The sequence below is a fragment of the Plecotus auritus genome, assembly GCF_963455305.1.
Source record: "Plecotus auritus genome assembly, chromosome: 1".
Taxonomy (NCBI): Eukaryota; Metazoa; Chordata; class Mammalia; order Chiroptera; family Vespertilionidae; genus Plecotus; species Plecotus auritus.
This window is the reverse complement of record NC_137770.1, coordinates 209,268,267-209,282,779: the sequence shown is the minus strand read 5'-3', so window position 1 is coordinate 209,282,779 and position 14,513 is coordinate 209,268,267. Positions and strand designations below refer to the sequence as shown.

At 40.6% G+C, this 14,513-nt stretch overlaps 1 pseudogene across 1 annotated transcript in view; it reads right to left on the bottom strand.

Moving 5' to 3' along the window:
* Positions 1-14,255, bottom strand: part of LOC308242073 (small ribosomal subunit protein uS2-like) — a 77,468-nt pseudogene extending 63,213 nt beyond the window's left edge. Inside the window, exons 1-2 of the transcript in view lie at positions 14,188-14,255; positions 10,582-11,484 (exon numbers count right to left, since the gene is read on the bottom strand). The product of the transcript in view is annotated as a small ribosomal subunit protein uS2-like (transcript). The remainder of the gene's footprint in view (positions 1-10,581; positions 11,485-14,187) is intronic.
* Between the last annotated feature and the right edge of the window lie 258 nt (positions 14,256-14,513).

Genomic DNA, 14,513 nt, shown 5'->3' with positions numbered 1-14,513 from the left:
CAAATTTTTGTTTAATGTTTCTATATGCCAGTATAAACAAGATCAACAAAGTCTCCCCTTTCACGAAATTTAAATTCAAGTTGAAGGGGGAAGAAAATGAACAAATACAATAATAAATATCATATGAGGATGGGTGCTCTGAAGAAAGTGAAACACAGTGACAGGACAGTGAGTGGATGATGGGATGGCCCAGATCGGAGAGCAGCAAGGCCACTTTACAGAGGTGACCTTGAGAGGAGACCTGAATTTCACCGAGGATCTAGCCATGTGAGGATCTGAAGGAGGAGCATTCCAGGCTCAAGGAGGAGCAAATTTCAAGTTCTTCAAGTAAGAACAATGCATCCATGGTGTAGTGACCAAGGAGGTGAACAAAAAGGTGATCAAGGAGAAACAAGAATGTGCCAAGTGATGTAGGGCTTTTAGGTCTTGCTAAAGAACTCAGATACGATTCTGAGTTATAGCAGAAGCTAGTGGAGAATGTTAAGATGGAGAGTGAAATTCCCCTTTTTCTTTTAAGGTTATTCTACCTTCTGCGTAAGGCATAGATTGCAGGAGGTCAGGAGTGGTAAGACGGACCAGTTGAGAAGGCCGTTGCCGTTCTCAGGGAGGGTGTCAAGGTGGCTCAGACTAGGGTAGTAGGAATTGAATTGGGATAGAGAAAAATGGGAAAAAAAATCAGTCTACATTTGGTGTTAGAGCAAACAGGACTTGTTTTGTATTAGATGGGGGAGGGCAAAATATCAAGTTTAACTCTAAATCCCAGTCAAGTAATGGAATGTATAGATCTGTCAAAAAAGTAAAAAATTAAAAAAAAAACTAGATCATATTAAAGTCACTTATTTAACTAAACCTATTGGAAACAAAAACTCTTTTGATTTTAATACAATAAAATTCAATTAAAAATATATGTTATGAGCCTACTATGTGCAAAGCATTTTGATAAGCCTTACAGATGACACAAAAGATGTCATTTGTGCTCTCAGTAACCACTGAAAATAGGAGATATATAATTAACTAGAGAACTATTTTTTAGATAATGCTTTCAAATCAAGTAAAACATTTATTGAATGCCTACTGGTAGTACAGCGCTGCTAAGAATAAAAGGTGGTTACACAAGTGAACAAAATGTGCCACTGGTGGCAAGTAATTGAAAATCTAAATGAAAAACACAATTTCTCCTGAAATTAGCTACCAGAGATTATAAAGTATACATCTATCCATTCTATCTTTAATAAACTGGGAATTATCATTATATCACTTTCCATATCCATCTCTCTACTTGCCCAATGATACCTAGTAGCCATATTCCTTTCCACTTTTATGTGATGGTTCAGCAAAACACACTGAAGGGACTACAGCAATCAGCACATTGTTTTCTTTATAGTCATAGTTTGCTTGCTTCCTGCTGTTTTAGGTAGAGAAGCTGCACTGCTAAATTAAAAGGCTATGCACTCACAGCAAGTGGATTCTGATGACCTAAATGATCGGAGAGAGAGTAATTTGCTACGCCACCTGGACTCTGAGTGTGCAGAGCGGAGTCATGCATGGAGCACCGCTCCGCTTTTCTGCGTTCATGCGCCAGGATTTCCCATTCCACATAATTAGTCACTTTATATTAAAATAATTAATAAGGATTTTAGTATCTCACATGTTGCTAATGGTGTGCTGCCACTAGCATAACAATGCTTCAAATATATCTCTGGAATGCGAAAGTGTCTCAACTTAGCATGCAGCATTTTGGGGGCGGGGTGGGAGAATAGGGACAGAGGGTTTGGGTTTTCCATGACTGAAATGACCTCATCTACTACTTACAATTGTAGGTGTTAAATGCCAATAGTCTGTTTTCATTTTGAAGGGAAGTTTTGTATTATGTCAAAGCCAAAAGTATGTTTATATTCATGAGATGTATGGCAAAGGTTGGCAGAAGTGTTTAAGGAGGGTAATTTTTGCATACGAAAGCAATTGAAGGGCAGAACAAAATCATATAGGACATATCTACTTTCAGAGGTTCTGTGTATAGCTGACTTTTCTGAGTTCAGATGAGTATCAAGAGGCTGGATCTGGCCCTCATAGTGATAAAAATAACATGCTCACACACTTATAATGATAGACACCTGTTATTTAGACAATTTCTACCAACAGGAAAAAAAAGCAAAATTCTCATTGCCAGCACTTCCCTGTTCACAGCTGCTTCTTCTCCATACTAATCACAGCAAAGCAGACACGCATCTCAAGATTGACCAGAGAATGCAAATGGAAATAAAAAGCTTCAGTTATGCACCTGAATATGATAACTGTCTGGCAACAGTGTTTAGGAAAAAGGGAAACATTTAAAAGAAGAAAGTGAACCGAAATGGAATCAGAAAAAGATAAAGTTTAACACAGTACAAATTGGTAAGTCTGTATTCAGATTTAAATGTCCTATACGTGTATAAAAGTGAAGTTAAAGGTATCTGAGAAGATATGTCTGTTTATCTTTTTCAAGATGACATTAATTTATTCACTTAACATTTAGAGAGTGCCTACCTGTCATGACAAAACAGAATTTGTTTCTTCTTGTTAGATTGGAATGTGGAAATAATGACATTTGTCCTGGGTCTTTCAAGAAGAACATACATATTTGTGTAGGAGAAAACCAACAGCCCTTTCCATCCCGTGGGCAAGTAAAAATTGATCATATTTTGGTGACCACCTCAAATCATACTTGGGGAAGCTCAATCATACTTGGTCCTTTCTCCCAATAGAGCTGGTCCTGACTTGCAATGGTCGATTTTCCAACAGCACTTGCTTTTGAGTTACCTAGAGCTGTGCCTATGGCTTAGGATTGTGCAAATCAAATTTCCGTTAACATTATCTCCTGCCTGTTCTGAAATTGTCCAAATTGAACTTAGAGCAAAGCAGGTGCTCAGATAGTCTGCTGTGTTTCACTTTTCACACGTGCCTCACCCAGCATGTGAGAATTATAAACATGGAGGTTTCAGTGATCACAAATTGGGCTGTTCTAGGATCAAGTTGTTGTTTGCATTGATCTTGTCTTATCACTTGGTATTCACCAAAGTGTAAATAATCTGGTGTCATGGAAACGTAGATGGTGAGCGAAAATGACTACTTTATAGATGTTTTCCTTAATATGGGATTTACTAAAAGTAACTTGCAAACTAAAAAATGTTATACGAATATAAAAGAGTAGGTGCAGTAACATCATTAGGCTGTTGAACTTCCAAAGGACAAACCTACTTTGAGTCTCTCTACTTTTCATTGATGACATAGCATCATTAGACAAGACATGTATCTCCACATGGTGTTCATATGTAATAGCTAAACCCTGTTGGCCATGGGTAGAGTTTGGCTGCTGCCACTTCAAAGCACATTTGACTCACTGAGGTCTAATTTATTAAGGTGGTAGTTGATCATAGCAGCATAGATGCTATCTTAATTGGACCTCCTCCCTCTAACATCAGTGAAGGGAGAAAGAGCTATGTGTTGATTTCAGTCACAAGCTCACAGAGTGTTAAAGGGACTTGAGAGACCACCTAGCTGGCAGGTTCCAACATGGGACTTGCGTAGCTACACAAATTTTCTAAAAATGTTGAGAGAAACTACATTTTTCCCATAAATTAATATACACATGGACACAAAAATAAGTTACTTTGATTTGCCTTTGAATTTACATGAATATGTGAAAAAGAAAGTTAAAAAAATGATTATTGTGTGATTTGTGATCAATTATTAACTAGTTTAATAATTGCTTTTGAAATAAATCAAGTTACTAAATTACTAATTTTTAAAAATCTACATAGCTCTTATTTTGCCTTTTTCCTAATCCATTCCCTATGCTGCTAACACTATGACATTTCTAAAAAAACAAACCTGGTCAAGAGCCTCCTTATTTATTAGTATACTAGTATAACCCATTAATGATTCTCACTTGCCTAAAGGACAAAGCCCAAACTCCTTATCAGAGTAGACGAGACATTCAGTGTCCAAGTGCCAGCCTGCCTTTTCAGCTGCATTTCTCATCTAGCTTCTCATTTCCTTCCACCCCCTCACCCACCTACACTTCTCAATCTCAGACCCTATAAAACTGCAGGACTTACAGTTCCTCAAAAAATGCCAGGATATTTCAGCTGCCTTGCCACTGCTTCCTCTGCCAGGCAAACAAACACCTACTCATCTTTCAAAACTCATCTCATACATTATCTTTTCTATGAAGAGTTTCCAGACCCCACCCTCCTGATTGTCTACCCCAGTGGACACTCCCATCTATGGTGTACATATCATCATGTCACATTTAGCACCTGGCGCACATCCTCATTTACAAGTCTGCTCTTGCACTCTCTCTCCACTCTAACCCCCTTCCCACCACTGTGCTAAGGTCAGGAAATGTATTGTAATTATCTTAGGATCCCCAGTACCAGTGCCCTCCTATTCAGTGCTTGTGGAAGGAAGCAAGAAGACAGAGAGGAGAAGATAAGGAAGCAAAGACAGAAAATCCTATCAACTGTTCTAAAAATATATATTTCACACTAACAACATCTCAGCTGCCGACACTCTCACCATTGCCACTCTTATTCTATAACCAGAGGCCCGGTGCACGGATTTGTGCACCGGTGGGGTCCCTTGGCCTGCCTGTGGAGATCAGGTAGAAATCAGCTCTCCTAAATCCCCTGAGGGATCCTGGATTTCGAGAGGGCAGAGGCCAGGCCGAGGGACCTCACTGGTGCATGATAGAGACCACAGGAGGGCTCCATGGTGTGTCTGGCCCATCTCGCCCAGTCCTGATTGGCTGGACCCCAGCAGCAAACTAACCTACCAGTTGGAGCATCTGCCCCCTAATGGTCAGTGAGCATCATAGCGACTGGTCAAATGGTTGAACATTTGGACACTTAGCATATTAGGCTTTTATTGTATAGGATATGCCTCTTTCTCTGGTCTTTTTGCTTCCACTTTTGCCTTGTTTGATCCATCCTACATACAACTACCAGAGTAATCTTTCTAAAAAGCAAATAAAATCATATTACTTCTGTGATAAAATTTTATTTCAGTCACAAGCTTCATATTAAAAAAAAAAAAAATAAGCAAACAAAAAAGATCTTTACAAGCCAGCTTGCCTTTTCAATCTTATCTTGCACGGTACTTCTCCTAACCCGGTACCATGCAGCCACACTGTTCTTATTTCCTTCTCACCAAGACATCAAAGTTTCCCTGTTTCAGGGCCTTTGCACTTAATGTGTTAAGAATATTCTTCCCTAGATCTTCCTTAACATGATTCAGGATGAAGTTCAAATATAACTTCCTAAAAAAAGTCCTTCCTGACCACGCTGGTATTGCCTCCATTCCATTCCCAATACTGTAATCATCTAAAGGAAACTTACCACCATCTAAGATTATCATTTATTATTCACTTGGCTATTGCCCATGTCCCCCACTGGTAGAATAAAAAGAGCTTCATGTTGTTCAACACTTGATTCAAGTCTTAATAGCTATGCTTCCCAACACAATCAAGGGCTGAAGTTCCAGTTTAAGAAAAAATATATATATTTCAGATTTATCCTACTTACCCTTAGATGTGTTTGAAAGCCACAGTGCCAATAGCACGTGGTCTAAAGATGATAGTGCTTTTAAGACTAAGAAGATAAAAGACAGGTAATCTATTGAGGTGCTGAACCTAACAATTATTCTGAACGGTGACCAATTTGCAACAGCTGCTCTTCGTGAAGCCTAGGGCTCTCACTGTGAATAGAGTTAAAAGCTGCCCTTGCTTTCTGCTACTAAATAAGTAAAACAGAAGAGTAGAATGCTCCAACTGAAGAGCTGGGTCATCATCTAGTTCCATGGTCGGCAAACTGCGGCTCGCGAGCCACATGTGGCTCTTTGGCTCCTTGACGGTGGCTCTTCCACAAAATACCACGGCCTGGGCGAGTCTATTTTGAAGAAGTGGCGTTAGAAGAAGTTTAAGTTTAAAAAATTTGGCTCTCAAAAGAAATTTCAATCGTTTTACTGTTGATATTTGGCTCTGTTGACTAATGAGTTTGCCGACCACTGGTCTAGTTAAATATCCTCCACAGCTATTCAGGAGTGGAGCTTGAACTCAGGCACTTCTTCCAATCCAGGGCTAGTCCCATTATGCCCTACTGCCTCTTCTTAGGTGCATGTCCATCTTTACATGTACAAACGGGGATTATGAACGTGGGCTGTTGTTAACCGACGAGAAGCTCGTGTTTGTGTGCAATGCAGGTGTGAAGAAACGTCACATTTTCTCCTTGGAAAAATAATAGTGTGCCTCTAGGCAAATAATCCGATGTAAGTATATTTTACCTAGTACTCAGTTGAAGTGCGACATCAATAGTATTACAGCACCTAATCACCATTCGTAAAAGTACCCCTGTATGAAACAGTTCACAAGATTTTAACTCATGGAACTGAAGACCCCACAGCACCAGCTCTGTACACAAACAAAAACCAAAAAGTTTCTGCTGTTTCTACACAGGGAAGGTACATCACATGCAACATAGCCCCCAGAGTGGAAAGTGCAGCGTTTCCTGATAGTTGGGAAACTATGCTTTAATAGGTTTGCTGACAAGGCACTATCACTGACAGAATAATAGTTCATTATTTTCATACTTTAAGGTTTTAAAATATTTTTAAAATAAATGCCAAGGTTCTCCTTAATTAGTGATATTGAGTACATAATGCGCTCATTCTCTACTATTTCAGCTTTTGTATATGTGGTAGGCAGAACATTGCCCCTAACCCCCATATGTCCCAGTCTTAATTCCAAAAACTGTGAATATGTTGCCTTACATGGGAAAAGAGACTTTTCAGAGGTGGCTAAGGTTACGGACTTTAAGAAGAGCAACCATCTGGGATTATAATCATAAACTCATTATAATCACATGAGTTCTTAAAAGCTGAGACCTATTCCCAGCTTTAGTCAGAAAAAAAAACAAGGCTATGGGAATAGGGACAGAACATTGAGACAGAAAAAGGACTCTACCCATTAACGTTGGTTTTAAAAATGTTGGAAGAGGCCACCAGCCAAGGCATGTAGTTGTCCTATAGATGCTGGAAAGGGCAAGGAAACAAACTGTTCCTTAGAGCCTCAGAAAGGAACCCAGCCTGCTGACCCCTTTGTTTTAGCTCAAGGAGACCCATGCCAGACTTCTGATCTACCTACAGAGCAATAAATCTATATTGCTTTTAGGCCACTAAATATGTGGTAATTTGTTATGGTAGCGATAGGAAGCAAATACAGTATTCATTTAGAAATATTTTTCTCACTAACTATACACCAGCTATCACCTGGGATCTCCCTGTCTCTTAAAATTAAGATTGTAAGTGTAGATCCCCAGTCCACTGACTGTAGGAGCCAGTCTTTCCTAAGGGTGCTTCTCATGGCCATCTCCATCTGTGCCTATTGAAACAATTCAGCATAGGAACCATTTCATCATTTCGCTCATATATTCCCATTTTATTCATCACAAACCCAAGTGGAATTTATTTGTTGTCCTATATTTCCACTAAAATATTTTGTATAAAATTTTACTGAAGACACAAATCTTATGCTACAGAAACACAAACCAAATGAAATCAAATGTGTTTTTTTTTCCAAAAACATTCCTTTATCTTTTCTTCAACTGAAATTTCAGAATCTAGTCATGTTTCTCTTCTATCAAATCCTGTTCTAGAGTAGTGTGTGACCCTTTATCCTACTGAACCTTACAAGTCTCAAGTTTGGGCTCTCTTTTCTCCACCCAGGAGCTTATCAAGAGTTTTCTCTAAAAAAGTTTTTGCACAGCAAAAGAAACCATCAACAAAATGAAAAAAACAACCCACTGTTGGGAGAACATATTTGCTAATGATTCATCTGAAAGGAGTTAACATGCAAAATTTATAAAGAACTTATACAACTCAACACCAAAAACAAGCAATCCAATTAAAAAATGAGCAGAGGACCTGAATAGACACTTCTCCAGAGGACATACAGGTGGCCAATAGACTTCTGAAAAGCTGTTCAACATCACTAATCATTGGCCAAATGCAAATTAAAACCACAGTAAGACATAACTTCACACCTGTCAGGATGGCTATCATCAGTCAATCAACAAACAAGTTTTGGCGAGGATATGGAGAAAAGGGAACTCTGCTGCACTGGGAATGCAGGTTGGTGCAGCCACTGTGGAAATCAGTATGGAGGTTTCTAAAAAATTTTAAAAAGTGCCCATCAATAGATGAGTAAATAAAAAAGCTGTGGCACATTTATACAATGGAATATTATTTGGCCAGAAAATATTTACAATTTGCAACAGCATGGATGGACTCAGAGAATATAATGCTAAGTGCAATAAGTCAGTCAGAGAAAGACAAATACCACATGATTTCACTTATATGAAGAATCTAAATAAGAGAATCCATGAACAAATAAAAAATTAAAACAGACTCATAGATATAGAGAACAGATTATGATAGCCAGAGGGAAGGGAGGTTGAGGAATTGGGTGAAAGAGGTGTAGGAATTAAGAAGTACATATTGGTAGTTACAAAATTGTCACAGAGATGTAAAGTACAGCATAGGGAATATAGTCAATAATACTGTAATAACAATGTATGGTACCAGTTGGGTACTGGAAATATCAGGGGAAACACTTTGTAAAGTATGTGGTTGTCTACTATGTTGTGCACCTGAAACTAATACAAAACATTGAATATAAATAGTAATTGGAAAAACATTTTTCAAGAAAAATAATTATTTAAAAAAGGTTATGCAATAGAAAAAAATAAAAAATAAAAGTTTTCTCTAACAAAACATTTCTTCCCCTAAGAACTGCAACTAAGAGAATTATTTCTTACCCTTCTATATAAACTTTGACTATTTAATATATCCTCTTCCATAATCTATCTAAGGAAATATTCTCCCTTCCTACTTTTCCCCACCTATATGAAATAAGAAAAATATTTTATGGCCACAGCTTAAACTAGGGAACTGTAACCTTCTAATGATATCATGATCACCTTTCTCATGAAACAATGAAGAAAAATAAAAAGTTTAACTCTAAGCTTTTTATTACATTGATTTTCTGTTGTTTTAACTTCACATACAAAAAATGTTACCTATATTAATCCCCAATATAAAATTATGCGCCACTTGATCTATAAAGCAACTCATTACTGATTTGTAGGAAAAAGAGGCAATTTTATTATTAACTATGTACCAAGTACTTTTCAGGAATCATCTAATGTAACCAACACAATAAATAAAAATTATCAAATAGTGTTTGATACCACAAGCCAGCACAATATTTTCTTTTTATTAATAAATCCATAAGGTCAATACTAATATCTTCATAATATAAATAAAGAATGTGAGGCATGGAAGATTAAGTCATTTTCCCAATGGCAAAAAGTGATGAAGCCAAGATTCATGTCCTGGGATGCTTGACCCAGAAATAATCCTTCTATCCTGTAGGTTATAACATTGTACAATGGAGTTACAGAAAAGCAAACTGAAATTTCAAGAATTCAAACAACTTTCCTAGAGCCCCACAATTAATGGCCCAAGGACTAGTTTTTCCAGACTCAGTCCATGCAGCATACCAAACTTCATGCACTACTTGCTACTTCTTTCATCTGCACAGGTTAAGTACTTGCAACCCCAAGCAGACAAAATTGTGACTGAAAGATAATCACATTTTTCCTCCTCAGTTTTTGATGCTATGATATCTAAAACAAATATGATATGTAAAATAATATTTTGGAGAGGCATCATTTTATAGAGACAGTAAAAACTTTGCAGTGAAAAAGAACCAGTGTCATATTTAGCGCTTACACAAAGTATTTCTGGAAGGTCCACAAGAACATAAAGAATTTTGAGTCTAAGAAAACAAAAGTGTGTCTAAGAGATTAGGATATAAAATGACATTTTCACTACAGCAGTTTATAGTTTTAGAATTTTATATAATAGACCAATATATTAGCTACTAAAAACATTAATTTTAAAATATATATTTAATGTGAAATATCTAGCATTATAAATGGCACAAAGTAAGCACTTAATAAATGGCCTTTCCCTTGTCTCTTTTTTTAATTTTGTGTTTGTTAATCCTCACCTGAGAATACTTCCTCTCTCCCCCTGCCCCCCCCATTGATTTTTTAAGACAGTGGTAGCGAAGGGAGAGGCGGAGAGAGACACATCGACTGGTTGCCTCCCACACCAGCCCCAACACGGGCCACGGATGGAGCCTGCAACCCAGGTACCTGCCGCTTGACCAGAATCAAAACCAAGACCCTTCAGTCTGCAGGCCAACGCTCTAACCAGCCTTGGGCAAACTACGGCCTGCGGGCCGGATCCGGCTGTTCTATCCGGTTCTCTTGCTCTCCCCTCCGCTCCTTTACTTTGAATTTATATTAGTTCACACAAACACTCCATCCATGCTTTTGTTCCGGCCCTCCAGTCCAGTTTAAGAACCCATTGTGGCCCTCGAGTCAAAAAGTTTGCCCACGGAGCCAAACCAGCTAGGGCGGCCTTTCCCTTTTCTGTGTTTTATTTATTTATTTTTTTTGAAACTGTTCATTTTTTATTAACCTGATTTCTACTTTTTGTTTAAGTGTTTGTGGAAGAATAGCGTCTGACCACTCCGCGGTGGCTCCTACCTGTTCAGTGGGCTGAGCAGTGGGGGCTGCAGAGCCGAGTTCAGGAGCAGGCAGAGCGCTCCAGTCTCCAGGTGGGAACTGCTGGGTAGGCACGGAGGCACCTGCGCTTCAGACCAGGCTGCGAGCCCAGGTCGAGCAGCGGCACATTTGGGAACTGAAGTAATCACTGTCTTCTCAGTAGCGGCCTTCCCTGGGTTTACAATCTCTTCAGGATCTCTGCAGAAATAAAGATCAGGTGGGACCTCTCTCAGGTGCTCACAGGAGATGGGACTGCACATGCTCAGAACTTCCTGGCCCTGCTTTGACCACATCCGAGCCATTGAATGAGCTCCCTTGCAGTTGAAAGTGCAGGCATGCTCCACATAGCCCGGAGGAGAGTGTGTGTCACACACAGCAATGGTAGACAGGTCAGCATTAGCCGCCTCCGTGAGAGGCTGGTGCTCAGCCCTGGGGTCAGTAACCACCAGGAGTCTCTGCCCCGGAAGGCTGCCTGGATCTGGTTAGTGAAAGTTCCAGGAGTGAGGCTGGCAGCAGTAGGGGTGGCCCCAATGGCAGCAGCAAACTTCAGCGCAGCTCACTGGTGTTGCTGGCCAATATGCCACTCCCGACACCAGCGGGGTTTTCAATGGCAACATGGCAGGAGCTGCCAGCAGAGGCTTCTCCCAGCTTCTCTTCAGATTTACGATGCAGATGCCACCACTGTTCCTTTTCCAGATGCTCCATTTGGGTGTCAAGGTTGGTGCCACCTAAATGGGTTTCTGCTGCAAGGAATTCCAGGACCGCCTCCTCCTTCATTTGCAGAACAGCAAGATCTCTGGACCTTGTGAAAGTTTCCCTTTAAGTGCCAAGGGGAACCCAGAACAGTGTCACACCCATCTCTGGTTATCACAGAAAGCTCCTCTTTTTACTCAGAGATGGGCAATATCTCCAACAGGATACAGAATTCCGAGAAAGAACTGTTTTAGAGCCAAATCATGCTCTCACTCCACAGATGCTGCTACTCAATAAAGGTTTGCTCTTTCATTCCATACTTTTAAAAAGAGGCAATTTCTTAGAAATAGAGGTCTGAATATAAAAGATGAACTGATCTTTATTTAAGAAGCCATACTAAACTAAACACACAAAAAAAAGGAAAAAAGAAAAAAAAGATGCAGTTTTACTATGTCCAATTATCACTAGATTTCCCATACACACAGAATGAAAAATGCTTTTATTGTCAGGTTATTTATGAGACATGTGCTGAGTTGCTTAGTTCTTAGAACTGATTTTCTCCAATCGGGTAGAAAAGAATGGTGAAGGTAGAAAACCAGGGCAAAAAGGTATTATTTAGCTCATTAAAAAGGAAAGTCACTGCTCTACTTAAACAAAGTTGAGTTAGAGGTACTTTCAGAAAGAAAACAGAAAAGATAAAATATGCTTCTTTGAAAAACAATTCCCAAGAGACTAAATGTTCATAAAGTCCTTGAAAAAATAGAAAGAACAGCAAAGAGTTTCATATAATTTAGTAGTCATATGGCATGTGGCCAATCACCCTAATTATGAAATAGCCGATCCATGTTGATTCCTAAAGTGAAAGTCCTTTCAAAGACTAGGTAGCATCTAGTGTTTTTGCTTATTCAACAAATGTTTATTGAATATTTTCTAAGTCTGTGGTACTAGGATAAGTGCTTTGAGTGATAGAATAACATACCATATCTAGTCCCTGACCACAATCACCAACAAAATCAGAAGAGTAGGACATTATTTCTGCTGAAATGCAACTTAATTCCTAGTAGGGCAGATAAGAGAAGTAAAATCCTATCTAATAAAAGACTAATATGCAAATTGACCATACCTCCCCTACACCCACAAGCCACGCCCACCAGCCAATCAGGAGCAAGTATGCAAATTAACCCAACAAAGATGGTTGCGGCCACGGAGAGAGCAGGAGGCTTGGGTTTCCCTGGCAATGGAGGAAGCCAAGCTTTCTGCCTGCCCTGGCCTGCCTTGGCCTCTGCTTAAGGCTACAAAATTTCAATTATAGAAGATAAATAAATCCCAACAAAAATGGCTGTGGCCACAGAGCAAGCAGGAGGCTTGGCACCGCTCAAGGCTACAAAGTTTCAGTTGTAGAGGATAAATAAATCCCAGATACCAGGGCCTCCGCTTGGGTCACTGGGGGGCATGGCCAGCCTGCAAACCACCATAGGCCCCTCGCCCAGGCCGCCCCATGCCCCAAGGGAACCCCCACCCTGATCCGGGACACCCTTCAGGGCAAACCAGCTGGCCCCCACCCATGCACCAGGCCTCTATCCTATCTAATAAAAGAGTAATATGCAAATTGACCATCACTCCAACACACAAGATGGCTGCCCCCATGTGGTCAAAGCTGACTGACCCCATGTGGACACAAGATGGCCACCACAAGATGGCCAGTAGGGGAGGGCAGTTGGAAGGGACCAGGTCTGCAAGGGAGGGCAGTTGTGGGTGATCAGGCCAGCAGGGGAGGGCAGTTGGGAGGGACCAGGCCTGCAAGGGAGGGCAGTTGGGGGCGATCAAGCCTGCAGGGGAGGGCAGTTAGGGGTGACCAGGCTGGCAGAGGAGGGAAGTTGGGGGCAACCAGGCCTGCCGGGAAGGGCAGTTGTGGGGGACCCAGGCCTACAGGGGAGAGAAGTTGGGAGGAACCAAGCCTGCAGGGGAGGGCAGTTAGGGGCAAACAGGCTGGCAGGGGAGCAGTTAGGCATCAATCAGGCTGGCAGGGGAGTGGTTAGGGGGTGATCAGGCTGGCAGGCAGAAGCGGTTAGAGGCAATCAGGAAGGCAGGCAGGCAAGCAGTTGGGAACCAGCAGTCCTGGATTGTGAGAGGGATGTCCAACTGCCCGTTTAGGCCCGATCATACTGGGGTCCCAGATTGGAGAGAGTGCAGGCTGGGCTGAGGGACACCCCCCCCCCCGTGCATGAATTTCGTGCACTGGGCCTCTAGTAATTATAATTAAAGGCAGTATTTCAAAACTGTCTAATGACTACAACAACTAGTCTCCAATAGATGCTCAAAAATAGGATGTAGCTAGATGAACAGAGAAAGGGTAATGGAGAACAAGATAGGAGGCAAAGTATCAATCCTGCCATGGGCTTCATCAGCATCCCCTCTTGTGATATGATAGAAAATCTTAGAGTTCAGAGTATGATCTGGCTAGGTTTGAACGCTGCTTCTGTTACTACTTGTGCAAGTGGGTAACTTTCTTATTCTCTATGAACTCACTTCCTTATTTGTATAAACAACATTGACATGCCTTTTTAAAGTTTCTTGTAGGGATACACCTTCTTCTCTTGATCATTTCCTGGTTCTTACCAGTCTGGTTTCATCCCACTTTAAATTTTTTTTTTTTTTTTTTTAGAGAAGGAGAGAGAGAGAGAGAAACATCTATGTGAGAGAGATACATGGATAGGTTGCTTCCTGTATGTGTCCCAACTGGGGATCAAACCCGCAACCCAGGCACGTGCCCTGACCAGTAATTGAACTCACAACCTCTGGTGCAGGGAAGGATGCTCCAGCAAACCAAGCCACATCCACCAGGTCTGGTTTCATCCCACTTTTGATCACTGGAATCAGCACTGCAATAGGCATCCCTTAATTACCACTTTACGGCTAAATGAATCTGAGGTCTTTTGACCATTATCTTTATCTCTCTGCTTCTTTGTTGTTGTTTTCTGGGGGAGGGGGGATTTAATTAAATAATTATTGTTAAAAGTATTACATAGGTCCCCCTCCCCCCCCCCTTGACTCTGCCACCTCTTTGACTCCCTTAATCACTCATTGAAACTCATTCATCCCAGGTCTTAATGACACTACACTTGCAGCTATTTTCCCTTGTAGAAGTATTTC